This window comes from Hirundo rustica, chromosome 2 (assembly GCF_015227805.2).
Source record: "Hirundo rustica isolate bHirRus1 chromosome 2, bHirRus1.pri.v3, whole genome shotgun sequence".
Lineage (NCBI taxonomy): Eukaryota > Metazoa > Chordata > Aves > Passeriformes > Hirundinidae > Hirundo > Hirundo rustica.
In genome coordinates this window covers 113,194,853-113,210,496 of record NC_053451.1, presented here as the reverse complement: position 1 = coordinate 113,210,496, position 15,644 = coordinate 113,194,853, and positions in this window count along the sequence as shown.

Here is a 15,644-nt window from a genome sequence, read left to right as displayed (position 1 = left end):
CTCCTAGAAATTATTCCTTTTTTTGAGTCTGATTTCTTTATAAAGGTGAAAACTTTTGGCTCTGACTATAATATACAACAGCCAGATTATGCTGTTGTAAGCATCCAGGTTTAGGGAAGAAGCTCTAGCTGTTCTTTTTAAAAGATATACTACATTGGCACAGCTCAGACTATGTATTATAAGATGAGGTATTGAACCAGGGAAAGTAATGATCTGACAGAATTATTGCCTAGAAGCACTGAGCAAGCAACATGCTTCTCAAATGGAAATACTCGCCGATGTTTTGTATAGCCCTGTTCAGATTGTTCTCTGCTTCTAAAATGTGCTTTATTTCTTTGTGAGAGCACAAGTGAACCTTAGAACATCTCAACCATCAAGAAGTAAGTTTTCTAGGCCAAGCTCTTACCGGTGGTTGCGTCCATGTTGAAAATTTCTGGCTGTCTCCAAAGATTTTTGCAGATGAGGGAGAACAAAACCCCCTTCATTTTGAATATGTGAGCTCTTACTCGTGTTACAACAGTGCATGCTTGCTATTAGTACTGGGCAGTGATGCAGCCTTCCCAGTGAATCTGCAGGCTGGGGTTATTCCCTGCATAATGAGATTTCAAAGCCAACATCCTGAAAAACCTTATGTTGGCCTTTTAATGGTCACTCTAGGCTCCATCTTTCCAATAATGCTGCCCAATACGTGTGCAAGCACCTTCCCGCGGAATTTTGGGCTCCTTTTTGCACGTCAGTCTGTGCTCTTGAAAAGTTGTGCTCTGTAGTTATGTGATGAGATTTGTCTGTTTCATAATCATCTTGAACCAGATGTTTCACTTTTCTTCACCATCAGAAATAGCTCCTATAAATAGATGCATAGTGCTGTACAGTATTGTAGCTGTCTTGGTCACGGTGAAACTGCATGTTTATAAGTCAGTGCTCATTTTAAGAGCAACATCTGGTCTAAATTTTGTAGCCAGCTGTTCACACCTTAAGGAAAACATCACAGGTCTGGATGGCTTGTGAATAATTAAATGTTTGTATTTTACTAATCTTTTGGAGCCCTTGTCTAACAAGTGTGGGGTTGGGTAATACATGTTTTCTATTGGCAATGATTTCTATTCTCTACCTTCATTGCAAATACTTGGAATAGTTGTTCATTTGAGAGGCCCATTTTGCTTTGCCCCTTTAAATTATATTGGGGGGACAGAAATTAAAACCCTGAATAACAGCATTTAAAAGAACAGAATTTTATAATTGCACTCAATTGTACTTTAATTGTACCCAATCCTACTTTAAATTTCAGTCATAGGAAGGTTCAGCATTTGGAGTTGTGCTTTACTGAGTGGGATTTGAGTGCTCTGAATGTTAGATGGTCACATGAATGTGATCATGTAACATCGTTCTTGGTTCTGTATCAAAACTGGAGGTATTTGCCAGTATCTCCATGCAGATACCAAGGGGAAGCTTGTGTGCTAGCAAGTTAGGGGAAAAAAAGGATGAAAAACTTGGGAATATGAGGAGACAAGAGAGTTGACCATTCTGATTGTTTCAGGAGGCATCTGTGGAAATTAAAAGAATTGAAAATTTAATGGGTTTTGAGCTATTTCCTTGATTCATTTAACATGTGGGAAGAGTCAGCTTTCAGGCAAATCTTGCAAGTTGTATCCAAATTCACTAATTAGTAAGATGACAGCCTTTGAACGTAGGAGATCCTCATGTAGCATCAGCAAATATTTAACTCCTCAGACCGATGGCTTTGGTTAAGCTTCTGGATGAATTAATGAATACATAAATATTCATCATCAATTACTATGTTTGTAGCATCACTAATCACTTGTCAGTGCACGAGTCTTTTTAAATCAGTTTAGCACGTCTCTTGTAAAGCTTGAGCGTGTTTAGGTGCCCGATAAAGCACTGACTTCTCAATGAGTAAATGAGGGTAAAAGCATTCTGCTGGATATGTTTTATGTGTGCTAGTTGTAATCAATTTGCACTGTGCTTACAAATAGACTTCCTTTTGGGAGCCTGCTCTTGATATAGTCCCTAGTGAGTGAGAAAAATCAGATTATCATCAGTAATTAGTGTTTCCAATTTACCTCTAACAGCAAAACCAGCCTCCGGGGTGCCAGCTCCCTAAGCAGGCAGGTATTTTGCCCTGTGCAGTGGCACAGGGATGCAGTGCCAGGGTTTGGTGGGCAGCAGCTGAGCTGGGCACTGTGTGCTGAGCCGGAGCCCTGGCCGGGAAAGCTCTGCGCCTCCTCCGAAATTCCTCAGGGGAGGAAGGAGTGGACGGGAGGCCTCCCTCCCCACAAGCAGCTGTGGAATGAAGATGAAATCCAATGTTTATTCTTTCTCCCGGAAACTATAGGAAATGTAGCACTCACGTACGTTGCATAATAGTGTTTGCAGTTGTGATAGGGAAAGCCTGACTAGGGCACGAGGAGAGTGAGGTGTCACAAACTGTGTCCTCAGGAATAACCACAGTATGGACTGTGAGGGTATTAAGCTGCTTTATCAGGGAACTGATCTTTGCTTAAGAGATTCTGAGCATCCTTAGAAGATTTTTGACCTTCCTTTAGTAGGTGCCAGCTGAACTGAGCTGCGGTGCAGTGTCTTGGGAGCATCTGTTGGTGCAAGCAGACTGGAGGATGTGCTTTGTGGCCGGGGAGAGGAACTGGAAGTTGAGTGGCTGCGTCGTTTCCACTCTGCTGCCCGGCTCCGGCAATTTTTTTGGTGGAGGCCGCCTGTGATTTATGTGTCTTGTAAAGGAGTTGCTCACTTGAGTGGTCTGGTCTCCTCCACTGTTGTCAGCTACAGGCTCTGCTCCGTGGTGCTCAGATGGCTGAGAAGTGTAAATAACTGATACCCAATCTTCACATACAGAACACAAACATGTGCTGCCCTTTGTCAGGCAGGTGTAGTGTGAGCTTGTCTCTCACTAGTGATACCACTTAACCTGGGAGATCACCTGCCTGTCTGGAGCTTCTCAGAAACTGTTGAGCAGCATCAGGCAGGTCTCACTAAAGCCTCCTTCAGTACAGCAGGTGGAGCAGGCAAAAACCTCCCCTCACACTCAGAAAATCAAAGTGCTTTCTTCCCAGCTGGCTTATGCCTGTAGGAAGAAGGAAGCTCTGAGGCTCTGAAATCCACATACAAACTTAGTGAAAGTGTGCTGATGTCAGGGTGATGCTCCGGGTTGCTGGTTTTGTTCAGCTGTTTTCAGTAGGCTGAGTGATGGGGAGGAGTGGCTTTTTCCTGAATGTGGAAAAAAGTGATGTCTTCCACTAGGTGTGTCAGTAATAGCAGCAAGGTAGGAGAAACATTTCTGTGAGAAGAAACTGCAATGTACCACTTGTTTCTTACTCCACAAAATAAAGCTCTTATGACTGTTTTCCTATCTAGGTGTCTCTTTCTTGGCAATGATGTGCATTAGTACCATTATTGTATAACCAAAATTCCCCTGAAAGCACATGTAGATCATAGTCTAGAAAATAAGTAGAGAAGGTGGCAATGCATTTGAATTAGAAATCTCTAGTTGCCTCTTAAGTATTAAGTACCATGTCATGCTCTCCTGTTAGGATTCATCTGCTTGGTTACCTGATGTGGTAGGGAGAGGTAGGCCAAAAGCTGTATTGGCAAGGTGAGTGCTGTATTTTCCTCAGGATTTTCTGCCCAAAGTATTGCATGTTGTAGCCGGAGTGCCCCTCAGTGATTTGTAACTTCAGGGGTTGACTTGCTTGGTTTGAACCCTTCCGATATGTTTTTGTTGCCTGATAAATTTGCCTGCTGGAACTTTTTTATTTCTTGGCTGAGGTTAAAAGCAATGTGCAGTGTGCAATTCAATACCACAGAAGTACACATCAATTAAAAGGTGCCTAGGTATGGGCAAGGAAGCTTAGTCAAATATTCATTTAGAGGAGGGGGAGAAACCCCCAAACAAAAAGCTTGTATGTTGTAGATAAAATTGCTTCTTTGTGATAGCCTGGAGAGCCAAACCCTTGGGGAAAACTATTCCTGGGATGTCAGGTAAATCTGTTTTTAAAGGGTTGCATTCAGTAGCCCAGTTAGATAGGAGCAGTGAAGGTTCTGAGCAGCATAGCATAGACCAAAGGTGTTTTCTTCCTGGAATCCCACCTTTACTTTCCCTCATTTATTTGGTGCAGAGTTGCTGCTTTGGCGTCTTATGCTTGTAAGTGCAATTTCTATGGAATTTCAGAGATGGGTCTTATGCTTCTGGGATGTGCTGATAATCAAAAGTTGCTAAAAGAACTTGCTTAGCAGACACCTTGATTTAAAAACAACACACCCACTTCATTGTGATGCTATTCAGGGAAATGATTCAGTGCAGTTTCAGTGGATTTAAACAATGGCCTAGTGGCACACCTATTTTGTAGAAAGCAGAGTTTTAAATGGGATGCCTTGTTTTCTGCAAGTCTATACATAGCTGGCAGCTGCAAGGTGATACTTGATAGTATATATGTCCTGTACAGAGCTTCCCTTGCTGCATTTTAATTTCCCATGCACTGAAGAATGCCAAGTGAATTGGATATATTGGAATGATTTGTTGGATCCTTCAAGTTTGCTTTCAGAACTGTTTTATCTTGCAGTAAAACGTAGCTAGGGCTGAGTTGATTCACGCACAGTATATAGAGCCAAGTCCATTTTAAAAGGTACACTTGGTTTAGATTTTTTTTCCCAGCTCTACATACAGGCTGTAATAACATAACAGCTTATTTATCTTTATCTCTTTGTTCATGGCCAGTCTGAGTTGCAAACAGTAAAATACTGCGGACAGCTCACGGTCTGGAGCTCAGCTTGCAGTCTTCAGTTCTGTGCATAAATTTGTGTTCAGAAGCAGGAACAGTAGCGCTGAGGCTGACAGTGAGTGGCAGGCTGCAGTGATAAAGATGTGTGTGAGCACACCTTCATGCTGAGCACTGGTGTGTCGAGGCAGAATCCCAGACTGGGGTCTCTCGAACACAGTGTGAACTTTGCCTGCTTTATCCCTGCCCACGTGCACCTCGGGCACATCTGAGTGTGACTGTGCAGTGCATGGTACTGTACAAATGAGTCAGTTCCTGTTCCTTTGGCTGAAGCATCGTTAGGAGTTCTCAAAAAAGTATTTCAGAATGTGGATGTGGTCAGCACAGTCATTTTCCAGGCATCTTAAAGGAAACCCACATCAACTGTGAAAGTGACCTTTGAACTCCTCTGTCCTGCCACTGTCAGAGCTCAGGCAGCGCTGGATGGGAGGGCTGGTTTGCTTCCATCTACATCTTCCCTCATAACTTGCACTTCTTGCCTTTTAGATTAAGTGCCTGGTTATTCTTCAGGAGAATTTCTGTGTGTGAGTGATCGCTGGTGGTACCTCAGCTGCACATGTAGTTAGAAATGGCTTCTGACAAACTCTGGGTCTCATTTAGTTCTTTACCACTTTTTAGTATTGAAAGCAGTTAAAGCCATTAGAACCTGCAGTGTTATTTCCTAGTTCTTAAGGCAGAATGTGGTGAAAAACACTTGTACTGCATCTCCTGGGGTTTAATATGTAGCTTCAGCTAAGTAGGTTCTCTTGAAGGCATCAATTATTAAGAGTCTCTTTTTTGAGATGTCAGAGGGATTACTTTCACTGAAAATGTCTGCCTTGTACCATGAATCTGTCTATTTAAAGTGACTGCTTTTTAAACAACTTTACCAGAGTCTTCCTGCCTTATACCATGGAATTTTTTTTTTGTACATATAATGTTTGTGTTTATGTGCACCAGGATTTAGGCTCTGAATGGCATTTTCTCTAAAACTACTGTTATAACGTACTTCCTTTACTTCTCTGATACGTGCAGCTCTGCCATCTAATTGTCAGCTTGTGCTGATGTTTGTGTTCTTGCAGTGCGCTGGATTTCCTAGCTATCCAGTGATGCTGTGTGAGGCATTCTGCCAAGAAAAGGGAGATGCTTCCCCTGGGAGCCTTTGGAAGTGGGATGGCAAAGCAAGTCTCCAAATGGGTACATACACTTCATTTAGAAGAAAATGCTGCTACCAGATGATGGGAAAATGCTTTGAACCTATGTTGGAACACAGAATTCTCAGGTCTCTTATCTGGAAATCTGTGCATTATTTACAGTGCTGACTGTGCTGTATAGGTACAAAACAATCAGAGTGGAAAAAGCTGTGTTATGGATAACTCTGAAACATGCAAACGTGTGACTTTGCTTTATTAGTAAAGCATTGAGCCTTCCTTGCAACATTTGACAGGAAAAAGGAGTTTTGTTGCATTACTTTGTGTTCACATCAGTAGTTGTGAATCTCTTATGAGCAGGGAGAAAAAGAAGACTTGCTCTGAATCTGATCGTGCCATTAGCAGACTCAGGATGGAGAGTCAAGAGTGCCTGTCATCCTTGCTGCCTGTCAGAAGTGTTCATGCGTGTGTTTTGTATTTACATCATCCTTAGAAAGGAGTGAAGATGAATGAGATTGGCTTTTTGATAGCAGTTCTCATGTTACTGCTGTGCATTATAAGCTATCAGGCTTAATTAGACTTTACCAAATGATTTATCAGTATAAATCTACCTGGTGTTTTTGAAATATATTTTGATAATATTTAGAGTTTCTAACAGCTGTTAGGCTACAAAGGCAGTATTTCCTTCATCTGATATTAAGAATAAAAGTATGCAGTGTGAGATCTGAATTTAATAGGGCCATATTTCATTTCTGTTAAATTTAAGTTCTCTCAGTGTCATCTTGACCTGTAATAGGAATTTACTTGTAAAGGCTTTGCTTCAAAGATTAAATGTCATTGCAGCAATGCATCTGACACCCTTCTGACTGTACAGTATTTTGCAGTGAATGCTACTTTCCTTGTCCAGGTAACCTTGCATTTAGATAAACTACTGTGCATGAATATAGAAGTCCCTACCCTTTCTGTGTTTATTGCAGAGATTGCTGCTGATACTTCTCTTCTTAGACCAACAAAACATGTGGTGACATCTCTCATGTCAGTGTTGTCTTGCAGCTGTAGAGAGATGGAGACCACTTCACTTGTGAAACAAATCTTTTCTGCAGTTCAGTCTTCACTCACAAGACTGATGCAAGCACACCTGAAATGGTTGGTCTCTATCCTCTGCTTGCTGATCCCTACTCAAGTTGGCTTAGAGTTCTGCCCTTTTGAAATGCCTGTAGTGTTCTGATGTACTGTAAATTTGTGTTGTTTGACCGTCCTCGCTGTCCTGGTCTTTAAAACCCTACCTTTAAGAGAGTCAACTCTTCATGCTGCATTTCTGATTGTGAAAGAGTCCTCTTGGGCTGAAAGTTGTTGAGTTGGAGTAGGCCTGATTCAAAAATGCTCTTGCTTATTCTAGTGTACTGCAGCTAATTCAATACTTGAATACCTTGAAATTACTTGGAATAGAAAAAGCAAACAACCCCACAGAACCCTTAAAACTAGTCAGAGGAGTAACGAGGGGTCACTCCTGCTTTGCAATTGTGTTTCTAGGAGTAAGAATAGATAATGCTTGCATTTAGAATAGATGTCCTTTTAAGGACCTGAATTTAACAATGACAAATGGGTGGGCATTGCAGTAAATCTGACTGGGTGAAATGGGGCAGGTATAGCCTGGCTTTCTGTGATAGTCTCCTCTGAGTTGGTGTTTTAAGTATGTATTGGGAACTAGGAATAATGGCTTTTCAGTGGAGTTTTCCACTTGGAACCTGTAGTCGCACACTCCTGAAGCAGTGCTTATCCAGGCCACTCAGGAATGTCATGAGAAGCTCCAGTTAAACCTGCTGTTGTAACACAGTGTTCATAACTCTCCAAGAGACCTTCTCAAGTTGCAGAGTGAGTTTAATCACTGTCTGCCACTACACACTGTAGTAGTGGGGTGTTAATCTCAAAGCTTTGGTGGCAGATACTGTTTAATACAAAGCTCAAAAGTGAGACCACCTTATGACTGTTGTGGTCTGCTGTTTTGTCATAGCCTGAACCTGAATATTAGCAATCTGTACCAGATTAGATATTGCTGATATTCCACACTGTCCAGGATTTCCCTTCAAGAGGCCTTGCTCAAACCCACTGGTATGCTTGTCTTTATTCTTTTTCTCAGTATTGTGAATTCCTGTCACCATAGACACTGCCTGCCCTGCATAAATTTGCCTTCTTCATTTTAAGGTCACCTTGGTGAAGGACAATATTTCTTCCTGTTTGTCCTGGAGATACTTTTGTTGAATTTTTGAGTATTCCTGAGATTCTTGAGGTATCCCAATTAATTGGATACTTGAGTGAGTTACTTTTCTGTTCTTTCCAGTCACATCTTACACAACAGTCCTGGGCTAATTTTTGCCTTTTTCTTGGAGATGGTCTAAAAACAGTTCATGTTATGGAAAAACTAAAAGATAATCTTGGCAAGATTCTGACTGGGTAAAACAGCCTGGAGATTGTATCCACCATGAGAGAAGATGCTTCTCCAGCTGGTGCCTCGTCTATTCTGTTTCGTGGGAGTTATATCACTTGCACAAAACATTTCTGTAAGTTCAGTCTTCTCTTCCAGTTTCTGTATTTCCCCTTTTGAAAGAAAGGGATAAAGTCAAAGTTAAATTTTAATATCATAATGTGTTCACATGAATTTTTTGGCCTACCGAGACCTTGGGTTTGTAGTTTTTCTTCAGAATCCCATTTAAGACTTACCCCAGACTTTTTGTGCCTTTTTAGCACAGTTACTGTGGCATTTTCTAGCAGTTCACCGATTAGCACTTGCTGTGTCCTGCTTTTGCACTGATGGATGCAGCCCCATGTTTTGCCTCCCTCTTAATTATCTGTATGATGTCAAGCATGAGAGGGCAGCCTGGGATTGATTTACATGTGTCACTCAAATGATAATGGCCTTATTACACAACTCAGCTGGTGGCCCATGTAATACAGTCCCAGATCCAAACAGGCCTTTCTGCTGAAATGCTTAAAGAAGGTGAAGCAGTACTGACAGCCATCTATCTCCCCTGCCCAGGCACTTGTTTTGTCCGTGTTTACCTGATCACTCCAGTGAAGTGTGTGTATGTATGTGGAAGGAGCACAGGATCTTAATTTAAATGGTTGTTTCAGTAAAACACAATATTCTTGTTTCCCTGGGGACCCTCAGTTCTCTGTGTTCTGTAAAACTCCTCTGCTGGTTGAGTTGTAAAGCTAGAACTGTGACTTCTTCCACAGTGTTCCTGGGAGTACTAATTTGGAATAAGAATCTTAGTAACTTCAAAAGCATTGATGCCACTGTCCCTCATACATCGCTATTCCTGCTTTCTCCTAAGTTAAATATAGAATATTTCCTATCTAAAGCTGCGTGAATAGGTGTTTGTAACCTGTGTGTGACTTGCTGGTGACTGCTACTATAGGCAGATTTAATAGCAGTAAATATTACCCTGGATTCTGTAGAGTAGATGCCTATTTTAGGAAGCTCCTTAGTACATTGTACCTGTTGCTCTCCTGCTAAATGTATTTCTCTTCAATGTTTATGGTCTAAAGGAAGCAAAGTCATCTGAGCTGTGGGATAAACACACACATTTAGGTCTCTGTGGCACAGTAGCATGCTGTTGTCATGTGATAATCTTCAGGCAAGATAAGATGTGCCCTTGGCTTTCAGATGTCTCTCGAAAAGGTTTCTTAACACTCGAAGAATTGTGAATCTTGTTTTTGGTGGTTGAAAGGTGCTTCATCTTCTAAGTGATCTGTAGAACGGTTATCTAAAACACCAATTCTGGTTTAATTTCAAAGTTTTTTGAAGACCTTAACTGCATCTGCACTGTAGTCTGGGTGTTATGTTCAGATTTCCAGGCTTCTGAGGGCTTTAATGCCCCTGATGATTTTTTTTTTAATGTCCACCTTAAAGATTACATGTGTGTTTTTGTTCAGGTTGTAGACTTTTTCTTTCACGTGCTTGTAACTTGCCCCCTTGTGTTTCCAGTGTAAAGATTGCTGCTGTGTAAGATAACAACTGTGATACCTTAGGTGGACTTGCTGTTTTTTGGGATGGTTCTAGCACCTACCAGGGGAGAAAGGTGGCTGCCATCTAAACTGCATGACTTGGAGGGATAAATTGGGTACTTCTCATTCGTAAGGCACAACAATGCCCAAACCGTGCTTGTGGTCCAGATTCATAATCCTACATGTTTACAATTAACAGGCTTAAAACACCTAAATAGGTAGTTATTTTCTTTCTCCACTTAATCCAGGTCTGCTTGGGGGCCAGAATTTCTTTCCCTATAGAAGAGGGAGGTGATCAGAAACATCTTAAATTCTCAGCACAGAAGTTTTAAGTTTCATATTGCACTTGGCTGAAAGGGGGGGGAGGGTGTGTTTACCTTCCCCAGCTGAATTCACAGGAAGGCAAGTAGGGGATGGTGGGCAGCAGGACAGTGAATGAATTTATATTCATATAAATTGAATATTAGGGTGTGATACAGGACCAGGCAGCTTTGTAACATCACCTCCATAATTGACTAATCGAGTGCCTGATTTTGTGAAGTTCAAGTAGCACAAATGCTGTTCTCCTCTAAGTAAGTACTAACTGCACTTAGAAGAGTAATTATCTTCAAAGTAGGTCTTTGAGAAGGATGCAGAAGGATCCTGCTTGTCAGTGCTGCGAGTTAGGCTTAGAAATTGCTGGCACTTGGCTTGTTCCCCAATTTCTGGATCAAACTGGTCTCATCCCTGGTATGCTTTCACTTGTTTACTAGGTGCTTGCCATTTCATGCTGGTATTTTCTTTCGCTGATATTTTCTGCACGCTAACTATCCAGCATGAGTAAATAACAGTGCTGCTAAAGATGAGGGCCCCTGTTTTCCACACAGACTGGGTACTATGGAGGGTGGGACTGAGTGATAGCTTGAATTGAATTGCATGGTAAGGACATAGCAGGGCTTTCAGAGCCCAGCCATCAGATTATTTGCTGTGGGGGTATTGAGAGAGGCTTGTCTGGGTAGCAGACAATTCCTCTCTCAATAGAGGAAGACAATTTCACCTAGCATCAGAATGTATTAGCATTTAGTCTTTACTTCAGCTAAATCATATCTGCACTAAAATACAATATATTATGATTACCCATTTAGTTTTTTCTTGTGTTTCAGCTGCATTGCTAGTGAAATTGTTGATATTTGGCATGCTGGGGGTGTGCTGTTGCAAGGTGCGTGCATGCTGTTTAGAAAAAGAATTAAGCTAGCTAAGAAACTTATGGAATAATTCTTTGATGGCTGTTGAATCCTTAACATCTCTAGTACAATATCAATATGCTGTGAGCAGCAGCTATTTGCTTCTTGAATTGCTGGGTGGGTCTGTTCTGCACATGTTCCACATCCTGATGTGTTCCTGAAATGCTCTTGTGCCGTGAGTCTGGCAAACCTATTGCAGTGGCACAAGGGCTGGGACTGCTGAGAGGAGCCCAGAATGCACAGGTTTTTCCACTTTTTTTCTTCACTGTTCTGTGCTTTGGCAGTCTCCTGCACTGTAACCCTGCCTTGTGCTTAGAAATGTTTGGTTTGTGTCCCTGCAAGCAGGTCTGGCTGTGGGTGTTTCTCTAATACCTTTCGTGTGCACAGCTCTACCTTCCATATGTCTTGTAAAAAAAACTGAGCTGGAATCCTCCGGCAAGGTGTTTGTTTAACACTGTGTGCCTAAACAGAAACTTCACTGGTGCTGTTTGCTGCCTTTATATAAAATTCTACCTTGCTGCTCATAAAATCCTGATTTGATGAATAAGTTAATTCAGTTTCTCACATTCTATTACCATCCAGAGGACAGTTACAATACCCCTGGGGTATGAGCATGCACTAACAATAGTTGACAACTGAATGTTACTCACTTGCAGAACAGTGTGGTCCTAATGCAGGCATTATAGAAGTTTAGTTTGTTACTTCCTAGCATAGAGGAGCCCCTAGCTGAGGGACCTTAACACAAACTTACACCCTTCCATGGAAGTCTTGTGCCACTCTTCAAAGCTGCAGGCTTCGTTATTCCATCGATTTTGTGAACAGTTTGCTTAACTCCTCATGAGACCTGTTTTATTGTGGCTGTAAAACGTATGTTGAATTAGTCTACAGCTTGGCTTGGTCGCTGTTTTCATGCTCAAATAAGTAATTATTTACAGCATCCTTTATGGATTTTTGCAGCTAAGCCAGTTTCTTATCTGCATCAAATCCTTCAAAGACCACGTCTGTGAGGTCAATGCAAAAATAGGTCCTGGTTAAAGGTACCTGTGTTTGCATTTATCAGCAATCAAATTTTAAAAGCGAGTTAGTTGGCCTTTGAGAATGAGAGTGGTTTTGCCTTTAGGAAGTTGTTTTAGCAGGCTGTGCCAACTCTGCACCTCCCTAGGCTTGCTCATACTAGTGCTCTCTGGCAAAGCAATTTAAGAAATGTCTTGGGTAGGATTTTCATAAATCTGCTCAGCCCAATCAGAAGCTTCACTTAATAGAGCAATGTATAAATAGTGCGGAGAGTCAAGTGACCATCAGCTGGTCTGAATGGGTTTGACCACTACAGTCACAGGGTCTGAGGTATGCAGGAGCTGGCATCACTGAAAACATGCTTTGCTGCAGAGATATCCTAGCTCTGGCGTAATTATGTAACTGTGGAGGAATTTGTGTGTGTGTGAGAATGAGTTTTAATTGGACACCTGTATTTAATGCTGGTTTCACCTTCTGTGTCATTACTGTGGGCTTTTAAAAAGGAAAAGTTACTGCCTTGATTAACTTTCCCCTTTGGTTAAGTGGTGTGTATTACAGTGCAGAGCTGAACTCCATGGTTATGCATTTCCTTTAGGAACTCTGTGCCTACTCGCTTGAAACAATGCACTGATCTGTTTTACTGAATTCAAAACTTAAGACAGAATGGCTCTTTGCCTAAGTTCGTATTAGGTAATTAGAAGTTCTTGGCATGCTTGGTAAACGCTGAAATTCCATTGTGTTGTGCATTAAGCATGGGGAAATATTTCTTCAACTGCTGTGCTAATGCACTAAATTATGTGTTTTGGCTGTCCTTGGTGATGGCTTTATTAAATCTCAGTGAAACTGTCAGCTCTGGACTTGCAGGGATGCTGGCTTGCTTTTGCTTGGGAAGTTACTGAAGCCAGCATCCAGGTAATGATTTTTTTAAAAATATTTTTATTAAAAGCATCCACCTTCCCCACTTGTAAATATCACAGTATGGATTCTAAGCAAAGCAGTAAAATGGCACTTACTTTTTTTGTGTTCTGTTCACTTGACACCTGTGGCTGTGCTGTCCAGGACAAAAACATTGTACCAAATTCAGTAACTTCATGGGAAGAGCTTTTACTTGTCCAAACACAAGTAATTGGTATTTCCCTTCTTCCTTTCCCCACCCACCAAAATCTTTGTCCTGAGTAGCTTCCCCCCTTTCATTACAGATTTTAATGCTTGTCAGTGCCGTCCCTATGCTTAGAATGTATTAGCCCATGATGTGAATCTCACAGCAGAACTGTTTGGTGAGAACCTGATTGTTCCCTTTCCTATCAATTCCACATCTAGACCTTTGATTTTAAAAGTTGTTTAACCCAAATCAGAAAAAGAATGGTGGCCTATGCATCTGTTGTGTTTCATACCCTGATTGATGCACTTGAAGATCATTCAATCATATTAAGCATGCCTTGATTCAGCAAGTAAAGGTGTGAGTGTCAGGAGGTGATTTACAAGCTTTCTAGTCACCTGCTTTTGTATTTAATGCACAACACACATCCAGTAGGGGTTTTTTTTTCTAATTTTAGCATGATATTGTGATGGTCTCCGTTGCATCTTGCCTTTTTTTTTTTTTTGGCAATAAACCTTTATATTAGAACAGTTCAGCAGTGTCAAAAGCTTTGCCTGTTGGATTTAGATGATGACAGATGGTGGGGGTTTTTTTCAGTAACTTGGTATTTCTTGCTTTCATGAAGCAGTGAGACTCCTGTCTGCACAAATACCAAACTGAGGCACTGCTCAGGATTATGGTACAGCCCGAGGCTTCAGGTTACATATGTGCAAAAGAGCTCCTGCATCTCTGAGGTGTTTCACAAACCTCCTCCCTTTCCCTTCCTGCAGAAGCTCTGAATCTGAAGTGACCCAACACTTTGTCACCTGTGGGGCTGGACTGCTTCCTGCTGGGATAAAGTTGAGTGCAGTGCACACCCTTGGAGGTCTGGGGGTCTTTACAAAACTACTCAACAGCTGACCCTCAGCATCACCTGCCCTAAAACAGAGGCTGATATCTGGGTTCAAGGCTCTGCTCATCCCCTTCCTCTAAAAGCTGCAGGGGCTCTGGCTGGAAACGCACAAAATACACAACAGTTGACAATGTAACAAATCAAAAGGTTTTTGGGGTTTTTTCATTAAAATAGAAGTTTCTAATTTAAAAATAACATTTGTACCCCCAAAAGTCTCAGTGAGCTGCTGTCTGAGCCCCTTGGCCTCTACCTGAAGACGCAGCAACTGACCTTTCTCTGGCTGGTTCCAGAACCTGCTCGAGTGAGGATGGCAGGGGAGATATTTCCTCTGAGTGGCCCCAAGCCCAAATTGCCTGTGGTGGAGAAGCTCTGTCTCCCTCTGTTTCAGGAGGAGTTGTTCTTTGGCCTCCTGAATACTGCCCTGGCTGAGAGGGAAGCAGTGTGCTCTGAGAGTGGAGACTGCTTTTGCTCTGAGCTGCAGCATGGTGGCTGTGGGTTATGTTGACTTGCCTGGAGGAGGATTGAAGCCAGGGAAGGGTGAAATTACTTCCCACAGAAGGAGGGAGAAGTGGACAGGGTGCAGTGAATGAGTTGTGCAAATCACTGAGATGAGTGCTCCACCACAGAAATTCAATTCCCAGCTTCAGTGCCATTGCTCTCGTGCCTCTGGTATCTATTCCTGGGAAACCCCCCTGTTCTGCAAGCTCCAGGGGCTGGCATAGGTACTGTACAGGGGCTGAATAATGTTTGTTCATCATTAATAAATGCTGTTTGTGAAACTCTATTGTGGAAAAAAAAGTGCAGCAGTGCATGCATGATTCTACTACAATGGGGGCATAGTGACTACCACTCTCTCCAGAAGTATCTGATAGCAAGCTGTTCTCTCATTTCCTTTGCAATTGACCAGTCTTGAATCACTGCTGATATTGCTGTAATCTAATCAAACGTTTGTGGTAAAAGTGCTCCAGAAAATAAATTATTTAAAATACATAAAAATTCTTACAGTCGGTTATAGTTCTGTGTTTAAGAAGAAGGAAAAAAAAAAACAAAAAAAACTTGGCAGGCTGATGGCTATTAAAATACTCTGTCATTGAAGTTGAAAGTCTTCCCAGTTCCCAGATAAATGTTTTATTTAAACAAATACTTGAAATATTTTATGAGCAGTTCTAACTTGATGGACATTTTTTGTTTGTTTGTTCCAATAATGGTGTTTCTTGCAATGAAAATCTTGACACGTACAAGACTTCAAGGAGTTACCTGGAATATATTTCAGCCACCACTGAAAGGCCAAGCTGGGCATGCATCCGCTGGGATTTTTCTCAGATGTGCTGGGGCAGTTCCTGAGCTGGCAGAGAAGAGCCAGGATTTCTTCATTTAATAACAGAGATAGAAGAATTTCAAACCACCATGAATGGGAGCTTTTTATGCAAAGACTTGATGTGCTGGACTGATTTCTAATAGAAACTGACT